Below are 15000 nucleotides of genomic sequence, written 5' to 3'. Positions count from 1 at the left end.
CTACAAGAGGCACTGCCTCAAACCAAACCAAACAACAGTTCTAAAGCCCTTGCAAATTTCTGGTTATGGTTGCTAGTATGAAAAACTTTTACAGAGGCAAGATTTTGTTGTACAGGGACATCCTTAATTTTCACACAATCTCTATCTACATATACAAAGCACGCACTTCCTTTGAATTGTCCACCCAGCTAGTTCTCCCAGAAGGCATAGAGAATATATTTAGAAATTCAATGCTATAAACTGTGAGAAAAATGGGGGGAGGTTTTAAAGAAAAGCACAGTTATTTGGGGGTGCTAATTCTTATGAAGAGCTGGAAACACCCACCTTCCTCCTACCACCACATGTTCCCTAAATTCCACACATACTTTAATACTATCTTCCCCCCTAGAGTTCCCCATGCAGAAGTCTGTTAACTAGTACTGCTCTCTTTAGGCTATCACTACATGACTCACACATCTCCTACATCTCAAGCAATTCAGTGTCCTTTAAATACTTCAGATGAATTGCCTTCCTCCTAAACCCTTGGCTAGATAAGCCATATTCATAGCTGGACAGCTGACTATTACTTGATTTTAACTGCACACAAGAAAGAAAAAACAAAAATATCTAAAAATATTCCTATTTGAATATGTGTAGGAAAGCTGAGGACTTACATTTATTTATTCCTTGCAGATGACCCACTTTTATTTCTCCATCATTGTAAAGTGATGGAGAGAACAGAAAATGAGGAAACCGAGAACCACAAACAATATGTGGTTTTCGGTAATTCACAAACCAATTGTATATCCAAGAAAATGATTTAGAATTGAGCTGAAAATTTTGGCCTTTAGAGACTAATTTTTTTTCTTTCTGTTGATAAAAACACTGTTCCATCAATGAAGGAATGAAATATTATTATTTAATTATAATTGAAATATTGAGTAATTTGACAAACATTTACTAAGATTTTCTTTTTCTAAAATCTATTTGATACTACTGTAAGCACTACATCATCAGGGGTAGGTAAATCACAGAATAAAACAAAACAACAAACAAACAAACAAAGCATCCCTCTGAGTTTACCTTGCTAACAGGAAAAATATGCAAAACATACAAATTACAGGGGTCTCATTCAGTTAAGCACTGGCTTTGAAAGGTGAAGCTAAGCTTTAGATCCAGAAATCTACATGGGGTGGGAAAGCAAAAGTCCAGACACAATGATGCTCCCTTGTAATTCTATTGTAGGGAGGCAGAGACTGATGGGTGCCTGGGCTCTGTGACCAACTAGCTTAGATTACTCAGGACTCCAGATCAGAGAGAGAAAGAATATGGTGGCAGGTCCCTAGGAGTAAAACCCAAGGTTCCTCTCTGATCTTGCTCAAAAAAGACCCCCCCACACACAAATAGATTGAGGTGTGTGTGTGTGTTTGTGTGTGTGTCTGTGTGTGTATGGTGGATGTATTGTGTGTGTATGTGTGAAGAAGCAGGGAAAAGACAAAGAAAAAGGGAAACAAAGAGAAGGAAGAGGAGGAGGAAGAAGACAATGAGAGGAAGAAGAATATTAGATCCTAGCTGCTTATTCATAAAGTGTTTAAGAAAAATATTGTATCTGCATTCTAAACATTGCAAAAGATCAGCTTCACATTGAGAAATCAGTAAGACATACCATGCTTAAACCTCAGTGGATGCGTGTAACCATGCTTTTTACAGAGAAATGGCTTGAAAACAAATTACACGTGTGTTTGCATGCACATGGATATGTGTGAAAGTAGAAACCAGAGATGGTGTGCAGTGTCTTCCTCAACCATACCCTACCTCATTTATTGAGAAGGTATCTCTCCTTGAACCAGGAATATAGCAAATACAACCAAACTATTTGAACAGGAGGCTCCAGGGATCCTCATGTTTATATTTCCAACCCTGGGGCTGTACATACTCATGGACATACTCAGTATTTACATTACCACTTCTGCCTTTTTCTTTTATATTGCTGTGGATTCTGAGGATTTAACAGAGGTCTTCACAAGTGCAAAACAAACACTTAACCCATGGTGCCATCTCTCCCTCCTGAAAATATAACCCATTTTATAGAAGAATTATGTATGAGCCTAGTTTATTGAGCATGGGTCAATTATGGTTTTCTTGATATAAGAAATCTAGGTGAAGTCATGGACGAGCCTATCTATCCAATTCAGGTTTAATCAATAGAATTAGAATTAGAGATTCCTCTTGAATTTTGAATTGTTACAGTTAAGAAAGTAGTAAATACACAACCACTCAGTGGTGTCTGAATGAGAGCCAGGACAATTTAGCTGCATCTGGATCCAGGAGCAGCACAGGTAGCCTTCCAACCAATACCAGCAAAGAGATAGAGAGCCCATGAAAGCAGAAATGCAGCTTTGCTGAGCTGTTGCTGCCACTGTTATTGCTCCTTCAATTCATTTTATTTTGCTTTGACTCATATTGTCTCCAGAAAACTAGTATTTTTCTATTTTTAATTTTGATTAAACTATAATTACATCATCTCCTTACTTTCCTTTTCTTTCTTAATCCCTTCCCATGTTCCATTGCTCCAACTTCTCCCTTTTACACTATTATTATTATTATTATTATATGCATAGATAAATAAATACAACCTGCTGATTTCATTTATTTTGCTTGTTTGCAAATGTGCAAATGAGTTCTGGGCTGACCATTTGCTATTAGAAAGCCAATTAGGGAACTCATTCCTAGGAAAAACTAACTACCTCTCAGCAGTCATTACTTTCTTTAATGTTTTGTCCAGAAGGGAATTTGTTTCCTATCAGATCTGCCTTTCCACTATAGCATGTATATTGGTATTATCATTATTCATGTCTTGTTTGAGTAGCCCCACTGTTGATGAATCATGCATGGAGCTTCCCTGTCATTTTTAGGAAACAGTTTCTCAGTTAACTTCCTGACCCTCTGGCTCTCACAATATTTCTATTCCCTCTCCCATGATATTCCCTGAGCCTTAGATGTAGGAATTGGTGCTTTGATTTCATACATGCTCACAGCTTTATACTCTGCCTAACTCAGCATGTCAAAAGGAATAGTAAACTGTATCTGATTTTCAATCCTATTTTCTGCCATGCATCCCTTACACCTATACATATCCTTTTCAAGTATGGTCTTTGGCATTTTCTTTAAATTATATGATCATTTTCCTTAGTAATGATGGTCTTAACTCATCTTTAAATCTCTTTAAGAGTCGTAAATATCACAGGCTTGCCTCAAACTCACTATATGTAATCAAAGATGACCTGGAATTTGTGATGTTTCTGCATCCATTTCCCAGGTACCAGGAGTAAAGGTGTCCAGTACTCTGACTAGTTTATGCCATGCTAGCAATAGAATTCAGGGCTTCATGCATGCTAGACAAACACTCAGAAGAGTGAGTTGTGCCTCCAGCTCTTCACCTCTGAGTCTAATGCCTCCCATCCTGTGTTGACTTACAAATTATCCTGAAAACATCAGAGAAACTATTCTCATGATTAATCTCTTGTATCCTCTTCAAGCAATGCACTCCTTCCTGCAAATTCAACCATAGGATGAAGCAAGTGTATGTTTTAGATTCTTGCTTGTTGCTGTGATTAAAAAATAACAAAAAATAAACCTCTGACAGAGGCAACTTAAGGGACAAAAGACTATTCTATATCACAATTCTGAAGTCTATCATGATGGAGAAGATGTGGTAGCAACTACAGGAGGCTTGATGTATGCATTGTTTCACATTCTGTCCCTACTAGGAAAGTGGAGAGTGAACAGGAAGTGTGGGTGAGCTTATAAACACTCAAGACCTACCTCCTGTGATTTATAGAACTTCCTTTCTATGTGACTTTAGCTCATAAAGGTTCCAAAACATCCCAAATATCAAGCACCAACCAGTAAGCAAGTGTTCAAGAAAATGAAGACACAGGGACACTTCATGCCCAAATCACAAATCCACATGAATTTCTTCTCTCTCTCTCTCTCTCTCTCTCTCTCTCTCTCTCTCTCTCTCTCTCTCTCTGCCACACACATATAAATATATAGAAATGTTAAATATTATTATTCATAAAATAATATACAAAGTATATACAATCACCATTTTAACAGTTTTTCAGTTCTATGCTCTGTGCAGGTCATAGTGTGATGTGCCAATGTTTATAATATCCAGATAAAGAAGAGCATATCTTCAGTTAGGTGTAACATAAATCTGAAAAAGTTGGGCATCCAAATATGGCTCAGAGCTAGACACTGACTTTTGTCTAAGAATCCTAAAGAAAGTCTCATGGAATCGTTGCACTTGCTTAGAGGTAATATTTTGAGGCCTTTCACAAACACTGTCCTGGTGAAGGAAGCACTTCTTTGAGTAAGGACCAAAGCAAAAGGTATCTGACTTACTGCTGTGTCTTTAGGAGTAACAGGACTCCACATGCACTAAGCATCCTCTAATACTGACTGTAGCTAGAGGGAGTGTGTAAGTGTAGAAAATAAGAGAGGAAGCTGAGGATACTGCAGTTCTGAGGCCAAGTGATTATTTTCATTGTGTGAACAAAAGGCAAGTCAGCTAAATGCTGGTATAAGAAAAGATGGATACTCAGTAAGGATACAGATATGGCTCAGTCAGAACATGCTTTGTTGAACAAACATGAGGACATGCCTATCAAAAGCCAGGTCATGTAATATGTCTGTAATCCAAAAAATAGACAGTCAGTCAGAGCCAGACAGCATTGAACACCTGCCAGTCTGACTGAGTTAGTGTGCTCTGGGTTCAATGTCAGATCCTGTTGAAAACAATTAGGTTGGAAGGAGAATGGCAGAGAAAGACAGTCAAAATCAACCTCTTCCTCCCCCACATGTACATGCACAAACACAAAAGCACACACACAAAGATGTTTTACACACCCTTATTTTTAAACAGCCTATCATTTCTGAAAGAAAGAAAGAAAGAAAGAAAGAAAGAAAGAAAGAAAGAAAGAAAGAAAGAAAGAAAGAAAGGAGAAAGAAAGAAAGAGGGATGAAAGAACCTAACATTTATTTAGAGAGAATATAACCTCATGCAAATCAGAAGATAATGTCAGATATTCATCAATATCAATCCTAGTATTATTGATTGTCAGGCAGGATTATTAAATCAGAAAATACACTTAATAATGTGCGTAAGAGCTCCTCAGCCACATTAGGAATTAAACACATGATTAGTAAATTCTTCAACCTCACATGGAAAGAAGGCATGAATTCAGATTTCATGACTCCATACTTCCGTAATATAATATCCTTGTTATGTCAAAGCATGCCTATTATAAGTGGGAATGAAAAGACATCACAGTTCCTCAGAGCAATTGTTCTTGAACTAATACTATAATCATTACTTTGGGAAAACTGCAGATGTTTACTGAGTATAAAGCCTCATTGTTTTTTAGAGATTCTCTCAAGTACATACAGTTCATTCAATTATTATGGTCTACATACTCATTTGTATTTAGAAATAAAAAAAGCTGACAATGAAACAAAAAACATTGGCACAGATAAATATTCCAATAAGTATCCTCATGATTAAAAAGTCCAATTTGCCTAAACTTGTCTAATATTGCTTGATAAATTTCATTCTGAAATTGAACAAAGTAATTTCAATAAAAGTATGATAAGCTATGAGTCTTGATTTAAGTTACCCAACTAACAATGAATTTTGATCAGTTATATCTCAACTCCTTCCTTTTAGCTGCTTTTGGGACCACAAAGTATAACCTAACTTATTTTTCTTTTGACCAAAATTAAGGACTCACCAGATCCATGTGGGCTGGAAATGTGTGCTTGATCATAAGCTCATGGGCTGGCAAATGGGAAACCTATCATGCATGAGCCAAATGCTCAGAGAACAGTGACCTACTCCTGATTAAAAGTGTATATCTGTGTATGTAAAACATATATGTGAAAATTTGAATATATGTAAAAATAGGACATCAAAAGGATGAATTATTTTCCCAGGATACCTATTAAAAGCTTGCTATGTAAGCAGGAACCAACATAACTTTTTCTCTGGAAATCCAACTGTGGTGCTGCTCCAAAAGTAGCCTATGGTGACTTGACTTAAATGCACTGAAATATTTGTAAGAACACAAGTCATAGAGCTGTCTTAGACACAAGAATGTGATCCATAATTTTCTATTTTTAAACAAACTCACCAGGAGACACTGGCATTTCACAATCATTTTAGATGGTAAATGTTTAGAATTATAGGATTATAGGTTTGAACTTTAAAAATTGACTTGTTCTCCATCTGAACACTTTTGTTTCATTTTTTTGAGGAATACTTTTGATTTGGGTGCATGTGCATATGTGCAGTACTATGTGTAATATATTTGTAAACATGAGTTGGTGCTGCAGGTATTTGGGTTTGTACAGAAGTAGACACCTGTTGTCTTTCTGGATCAGGTTCCGTCTTAAGTTTTGAAACAAGACATGTCACTGAACTGAGAGCTTGTATGTTGCCTAGACTGGATGTCCATCAAGTTTCTATTGCTACTCCTGGTGTTAGGACTACAGGTAGCCCCACTATGCCTAGCTGGGGAGAAAAAAATAAGGCAGGCATTTTATGACTGAACTGTCTCTACTGTCCATATTTATTTATTTATTTATTTATTGTAGTATTTTTATATATTTGTTTTTATAAAGGAGAGTACAATGACATTGGTGCTCAATCACTTCTACTTTCCATGTGTATGTGAGTGTGTATGTGTGTGTGTGCATATGTGTGTAAAGTCTATATAGCTTAGTTTCAAAGGAAAATGAAGAAGTTTTTATTAGGCATACATCCTGAATCTAGGACAGGTTGTTTGTCTAGTTCTATACACACTGACATATTCAATGTACCAGTACAAAGAAAACATGCACACACACACACACACACACACACACACACACACACACACACACATATTTACAGCTATCCTGCAACAGAAGCATCCATGAAGTAACAGACCTGTTACTTCAGAGACAGAACAGAACAGAACAGAATTTAATTGCTCCCTCCTCTGGTATTCCTGAAGCTGCCAGGACAGGCATACAAACAATAAGCAAAAATAACTAAGTTAAACCAACAAAAAGTGCAAATTGCAGCTCACAGACCTCTTGGATTGATACTGTATTGTGATAAAATGTCCACAATGAAAAGTCCACAAGCAATCTTCAAGGTAGTGACATAAAAACAACCAAAGCATTTGACTTCAAAGAAAATAAACTTAAACTTGCCTCTTTCAAAATGAGAATCTCAGCATCATTATAAGGCTAGAATAGTATATAGAAATAAAAGACATAAATACATTCTATTCTGCAACTGATGGTTGAATCACTAGACATCAGGTTTGAGAAAATTACAACTCTTCCCTTTAGATGCCTCATCACTCGTTAGTCATCCACATCTTTTAAAACTTTTGGTAAATAATAGATATTGCTAATTTCTAACCAATTATTTGGTAATTGGTTTAATTCAAGTATCACAATAAATGTGTTGTTAAACAAAGTATACGTGTTGACAGAAACAAATAAAATGCAGAAGTAATGAATTTGAATGTGTAGCTGAAAAGAAAGTCATTAAATAATAATAATAACTAATTATTTATGGCCTTGCAGCAGTTCCTTTTAACATAAATCTACCAACCTTTTCTTAAATTTTCTTACAGATACCCTGAGAAACACCTTCTAGGTTGTTCATTCTTCTCCAATCCCTTGTTCTATCCTCTGGGTTATTTTCTGCAGGAAATTGTGTTTAAAATATTAAAACTTTGCCCCTTAGAATTGGGAACAAAACACCCATGGAAGAAGATAGAAACAAAGTTTGGAGCTGAGCCAAAAGGATGGACCATCTAGAGATTGCCATATCCAGGGATCCATCCCATAATCAGCCTCCAAATGCTGACACCATTGCATACACTAGCAAGATTTTGCTGAAAGGACCCTGATATAGCTGTCACTTGTGAGACTAGGCCGGGGTCTAGCAAACACAGAAGTGGATGCTCACAGTCAGCTATTGGATGGATCACAGGGCCCCCAATGGAGGAGCTAGAAAAAGTATCCAAGGAGCTGAAGGGATCTGCAATCCTATGGGTGAAACAACTTTATGAACTAACCAGTACCTGGAAGCTCTTGACTCTAGCTGCATATGTATCAAAAGATGGCCTAGTTGGCCATCACTGGAAAGAGAGGCCCATTGGACTTGCAAACTTTATATGCCCCAGTACAGGAGAACACCAGGTCCTAAAAGTGGGAGTGGTTGGGTAGGGGAGTTGGGGGGTAGGGTATGGGGGGCTTTTGGGATGGTATTGGAAATGTAAATGAGGAAAATACCTACAAATAATAAAAAAATATTGCAGAGGGTAGAATATTAGAGTTCAAATTCATAGAATTTCTTGTTGCTTTAATCCTGCCTTGCCTGAATTCCTTTACTACTGTTTCAAATCCTTTCTCAGCTGGTTTCCTGCATGTATTTTCCAATCATTTCAAAAGGAAGATGGGGCAGCCCTCTTTATATTCTGTTTCTCTATCTGTCAATCCATCATTAATCCATCTACTGGTACATGTACTGAGTCCACATTCACAGGACTCCTCCAATATCACAGCCCAGGACCTGGTTCTCCTGCTCACAGTTGTGGGAAACTTTTATGTATCATTCTTCACAAATATTGTCCCTTTTTCTTATATATAAATGGTTTAAAAAGAGATATTCCAGTCCTGCATCTTTATTCACTCTTTGGTGAATGTCATTATCAACACCTCAAAACAGTATATGTGCTTCTGCCCTCCTTTTTTCCCCACTTATTTCCCATAAAACATAGGTTTCTAGGCTAAGAGAGTGAGAGCCACAATCATACACAGGGAATTTCTTGATTAGCAAGTTACAGAAGACATCCATGTTTTTATGCAGTGAAACCACTCTCCCTGAATCTATAGCCAAAACTTCCCAGGTGCCCTCACCTCCCATTCCTGCAGGCATTGAGGTACTCTTCAGCTAACTCTTTTGCTATAGCACTTTTGGACAGCAAATTATTGAAGAGCATCTCACTGCCCAATTAACTTTTAAATGCAAACAATCATTTGCAATGTGAAATACAGATACTCCCAACCCTTGGCCTTTACGGATTATTAGATTTGATTATTTTTCCAGGCATATGTTAACTTTTTAGTCAAACTCTCCAATTCCTTGTCTTGACATTTGGAGGAAAATATTTTGTTTTGCTCTGTCAGGCTCCCTGCCTATAAAATTCTCTCCTCTAGCTGTGGTTGACTGCTGCATTTCCACAGTTGAATACATGCAAATTCTAGTCTTTTCTCTTTGGAAATTCTTCTAAATCCTTTCCTTTCTAAGAAGTTATCTTTGATACTTTAAATTGAAAGTATATATTTTCATTTGAAAAATATAGAAATTATTGACTTCATGCCATCTTATATGCTTCATCACTATCTTCTGTGATAATATTTATGTTCTTACACATGATCTAAACTAATTTTATGTGCAAATTTCTATTTTACACGTATGTCTCATATTTTACCAACACCAAGTATTTTACTATATACTATATGAATATTTTAACACCTCTGTGTGTGCTTTAGATTGAGCATATGAACATGTGTGTCAACCTACAGATAGTAACATGAGCTAATGCACACACAGAGGTGTTAGGATATTCATATTCCTGAATATTTTTTAATCTTTAGTAATATCATAATGAGTTAATGATTATGTGTTAAAATGTGTGCAAAAAGATTAACCAAATGTCATGTGAGTTTTCATATTAACAACCCCATTCTATAGTAATTTTTATTATTTTATTAAGATAACAAGTAATCTGATAAAGTTTGAATCATGAGAATATCAACCATATTATTCATACTAGATTTTTTTGGTAGAATGTTTGTATTGAATGATATGTAACAGGCAGTGAGAATGGTTATGTAAGGCATTCATTATTTTCTATATATTAACATACTATGCATCAATGAAAGTGTATATAATATTAAATAGGAAAATCCTTTATTTTAACCTACATTCAGTACATTTCCTCTATAGCAATCAATTGGCTCACATCTTATTTCATTTTTGCTCCTATAATGAAACTCTATATGTCCCCTAGAACTTACCAACAACAGAGATTTAATTTGCATTGTGTATAGTAGAATGTGTGAAACCAAATCAGTCCTCATGTGTGATAAGGATCTGCTACTGGCTAGGAGAGAGTACCTTCTTGTCAAATTATTGCATGATAGTACTGAAATATGTGTCTTCTGGCCTGTTCCATAGAACCTATTGCTGAAATTCTGGAGGTTGATTGTTCTCAAGGGGCTCAAATGTGAGCAGTTTTGTGCCCAGCAAAATTAACTGGAAAGGACCATGTACCTATTGGAATTGGAGCCTTGTGAATGTTTGTATATGCTTAGCCCAGGGAGTGGCACTATTAGGAGGTGTGTCCTTGATGAAGTAGGTGTGTCACTGCAGACATGGGCTTAAGACCCTCATCCTAGCTGACTGGAAGTCAGTCTTCTACTAGCAGCCTTCAGATGAAGATGTAGAACTCTAAGTTCCTCCTGCACCATGCCTGTTTATATGCTGCCATGTTCCTTCCTTAATGAAAATGGTCTGAACCTTTTACCCTGTAAGCTAGCCCCAGTTAAATGATGATTTTATAAGACATGCATTAGTTATGGTGTTTGTTCACAGAGTAAAAGACAAACTAAGACAGGCCTAGTGAGAGATACCAGTCAGAATGTCTAAGATCAAAAATTCAGGTGACAGCAGATGCTGGTGGGGATGTGGAGAAAGAGGAACACTCCTCCATTGCTGGTGGGATTGCAAGCTGGTACAACCACTCTAGAAATCAGTTTGGCAGTTCTTCAGAAAACTGGACATAGTACTACCTGTGGACACAGCAATACCCCTTCTGGGCATATAGCCAGAAGATGTTCCAATATTCAATAAGGAGACATGCTCTACTATGTTCATAGCAGCCTTATTTATAATAGCCAGAAGCTGGAAAGTACCCAGATTTCCCTCAACAGAGGAATGGATACAGAAAATATGGTACATTTACACAATGGAGTACTATGCAGCTATTAAAAACAATGAATTTATGAAATTCTTAGGCAAATGGATAGATCTAGAGGATATAATCCTGAGTTAGGTAACCCAATCACAAAAGAACACATATGATAAGCACTCACTGATAATTGGATATTAGCCCAGACACTTGGAATTCCCAAGATAAAATTTACAAACCACAGGAAACTCAAGAAGGAAGACCAAAGTGTGGATACTTTGATCCTTCTTATAAGGGGGAACAAAATACCCATGGAAGGAGTTACAGAGACAAAATGTGGAATAGAGACTGAAGAAATGACTATCCAGAGACTGGCCGACCTGGGGATCCATCCCATACACAATCACCAAACCCAGACACTGTTGTGGATGCCAACAAGTGCTTGCTGACAGGAGCCAGATATAGCTGTCTCCTGAGAAGTTCTGCCAGTGCTGACAAATACAGATGTTCACAGCCATTGGTTGGATTGAGCATAGGGTTCCCAATGAAGGAGCTAGAGAAAGAACTTAAGGAGCTGAAGAAGTTTGCAGCCCCATAGTAGAAACAATAATATAAACCAACCAGTTCCCCCAGAACTTCCAGGGACTAAACCATCAACCAAAGAGTACATATGGTTGGACTCATGACTTCAGCTGCATATGTAGCAGAGAATGGACTCCTGTAAAGGCTCTATGCCCTAGTGTGGGGGAATGTCAGGGGCAGGAAGCAGGAGTGAGTAGGTTGGTGAGCAGGGGGAAGCGGATAGGGAGAGGGTGATTTTTGGAGGGGAAACCAGGAACAATGGGGATAACATTTGAAATGTAAATAAATTATCCAATTAAAAAAAAAGTGTATGTGCTTGTGAAGGATGTTAAGATTCCTATCTCCTTTTCTGGTCATGATGTAAGGGTTTATTCTGCCACACAATCCCTGCCATTGCCTGTAGGGAGAGATTCCCTAAATGTTTGATTGGGTAAATAAAGATGGCATAAGCTAATCTTTGGGCAAAGATATAGAGGAAGGTTTTCTGGGTCTCAGATGGAAGAAGAGGAGACAAAATTGAGAAAAGGCTTTTCAGACAGGCTGTGGAACAGAGAAGATGGACAACATGTAGGTCTAGGGGCTATTCGATCTGGTGGTGGCCACCACCACAGGATGAATTCTAATAGAGAACAGCTGATGAGTTTAGGACAATAAATTCTGAGCCCAGCCATTGTATTGTTTAGCTGATTTTTAAAAGTTAAGATTGTGTGGTGTTTTCCATTTATGACAATAAATGTGGGCAAGAGAGAGTGTGTAAGTGAGGAGCTTCATAGTCAGAAGGCCATTTCTGACACCAGGCATGGAGGAAAGGGCAACACTCTAGGGAATATAGTCGGCAGGAGTTCTTGGAGCAGAGCAGAGATCTTGGGAAAGCGGTAGATAGCCCTGGGGGCTAACTAGACAGCAAGTGAGCAGCTGCTAGTCCCAGAGCTTAGCCAGAGAAAGCATGATTTTTAAAAATTATATGTAATAATTACCATCTTGCATGACTACAGGAGGCACAAAGTAAACAAACAAAACAAAACAAACTTCCTAATCTCAAATAGGAATGCTCACATAAAACTTCTCTCTGTGTATGTAAAACACCTCGCAGATATTATTACAGATATAGGATATAAGGGGCAGGCATATTAACCCTATGATGGTGACTACCTGATCACCTGACCATTGCCTGAAAGAAAACTGAGGACAAATATCTGTGTTGTGGGCAACACAAATATTCAGACCACAGCAAGAAGAGAGCATTTAATACCCTCAGATTATTCTAAAAGAATTTTAAACATGGCTAGAAAGGGATGAGAAGTAAGATTATAAATGAATTGAGTACTCCAAGTTTAAATATGCATTTTTATAGCTATGCAATATTTATCAGCACTTTACCTTATATTAACCCAGCATCTAACAAAAAGAAATTGTTCTTCTCACAAAATAACTAAAATTTCTAACATGCATTTGAGTCAGGTGAGTGTTATTATTGTATTTCATTTTTGGGGGGGAAGAAGAGTATGAGACTGGGTTTCTTTGTGTCACCCTGGCTGTCCTGGAACTCACTCTGTAGACCAGGCTGACCTCAAACTCAGAAATCTGCCTTCCTCTGCCTCCCGAGTGCTGGGATTAAAGGCAAGTGCCACCATGCCCAGCATCATTTTATTTTTAAAAATAAACCTGACTCTAGTTAGTTCTGCCCACATAGAGATGGGTATAGATCATCCCAGGCCAGCTGCTCCTTGCATAGGAAGGAAAAGTGAATTTCCTTCACTTACCACCGAACAACCACCAGTTGTTCCTCATCTCAGTTTAGATAAGTATTAGAAGCTCCTCCATCCTCCAAAGCTGGATCTGTAATTAGTTTCACTATGTGGAAGTCACTGTGAAGGTCACCATAACTGCATTGATGAGGTGCAGGTGTGCAATAGCAACACTATGTAAAGCAGTGAGCATTTCACAACTGTCTTATCCATGTAATAGCTTTTACATTCCTTTTTAATTATTCTTTTTTATTAGATATTTTCTTTATTTACATTTCAAATGCTATCCCAAAAGTTCCCTATACCCTCCCCCCGCCCTGTTCCCCTACCCACCCACTCCCATTTCTTGGCCCTGGCATTCCCCTTGTACTGGGGCATATAAAGTTTGCTAGACCAAGGCACCTCTCTTCCCAGTAATGGCCAACTAGGCCATCTTCTGCTACATATGCAGCTAGAGACGCGAGCTCTGGGGGTACTTGTTAGTTCACAATGTCATTCCACCTATAGTGTTGCAGACCTCTTCAGCTCCTTGGGTGCTTTCTCTAGTTTCTCCATTGGGGGCCCTGTGTTCCATGCTCTAGATGATTGTGAGCATCCACTTCTGTATTTACCAGGCACTGGCAAAGCCTAACAAGAGACAGCTATATCCAGGTCCTTTCAGCAAAATCTTGCTGGCACATGTAATAGTGTCTGGGTTTGGTGGCTGATTATGGGATGGATCCCCGGGTGGGGTAGTTTCTGGATAGTCCATCCTTTTGTCTTAGCTCCAAACTTTGTCTCTGTGACTCATTTCATTGGTATTTTGTTCCCTATTCTAAAGAGGAATGACATATCCACACATTGGTCTTACCTCTTCTTCATTTTCTTCTGTTTTCTAAATTGTACCTTGGGTATTTTAAGTTTCTGGGTTAATATCCCCTTATCAGGGAGTGTATAGCTAATGACTTCTTTTGTGATTGGGTTACCTCACTAACGATGATATCCTCCAGATACATCCATTTGTCCAAGAATTTTGTAAATCCATTGTTTTTAATAGCTGAGAAGTACTCCATTTTCTGTATCCATTCTTCTGTTGAGGGCCATCTGGGTTCTTTCCAGCTTCTGGCTATTATAAATAAGGCTGCTATGAACATAGTAGAGCATGTATTCTTATTACAAGTTGGAACTTCTTCTGATTATATGTCCAAGAGTTACCACTGGATCTTCCGGTAGTACTATGTCCAATTTTCTGAGGAACTGCCAGACTGACTTCCAGAGTGGTTGTACAAGCTTGAAATCCCACCAATAATGGAGGAGTGTTCCTCTTTCCCCACATCCTCAACAGCATCTGCTGTCACCTGAATTTTTGAACTTAGGCATTCTGACTGGTGTGAGGTGGAATCTCAAGGTTGTTTTGATGTGCATTTCTCTGTTGATTAAGGATGTTGAACATTTTTTTCAGGTGCTTTTCAGCCATTCAGTATTCCTCAACTGAGAATTCTTTGTTTAGCTCTGTACCCCATTATTAAAGGGGTTATTTGAATTTCTGGAGTCCAGCTTTTTGAGTTCTTTGTATATATTGGATATTAGTCCTCTATCAGATTTAGGATTGGTAAAAATCCTTTCCCAATCTGTTGGTGGCCTTTTTGTCTTATTGACACTGTCTTTTGCCTTGC

At 37.9% G+C, this 15000-nt stretch overlaps 1 protein-coding gene across 4 annotated transcripts in view; it reads right to left on the bottom strand.

The window, feature by feature from the left end:
- Positions 1–15000, bottom strand: part of Cntnap5 (contactin associated protein like 5) — an 893594-nt gene that overhangs the window by 178955 nt on the left and 699639 nt on the right. The gene's annotated exons all lie outside the window — the stretch shown is intronic.

Source organism: Mus caroli, chromosome 1 (genome assembly GCF_900094665.2).
Source record: "Mus caroli chromosome 1, CAROLI_EIJ_v1.1, whole genome shotgun sequence".
Classification (NCBI taxonomy): Eukaryota; Metazoa; Chordata; class Mammalia; order Rodentia; family Muridae; genus Mus; species Mus caroli.
Note: the sequence above shows the minus strand (reverse complement) of the source record. Positions and strands in the feature narration are given on the sequence as shown.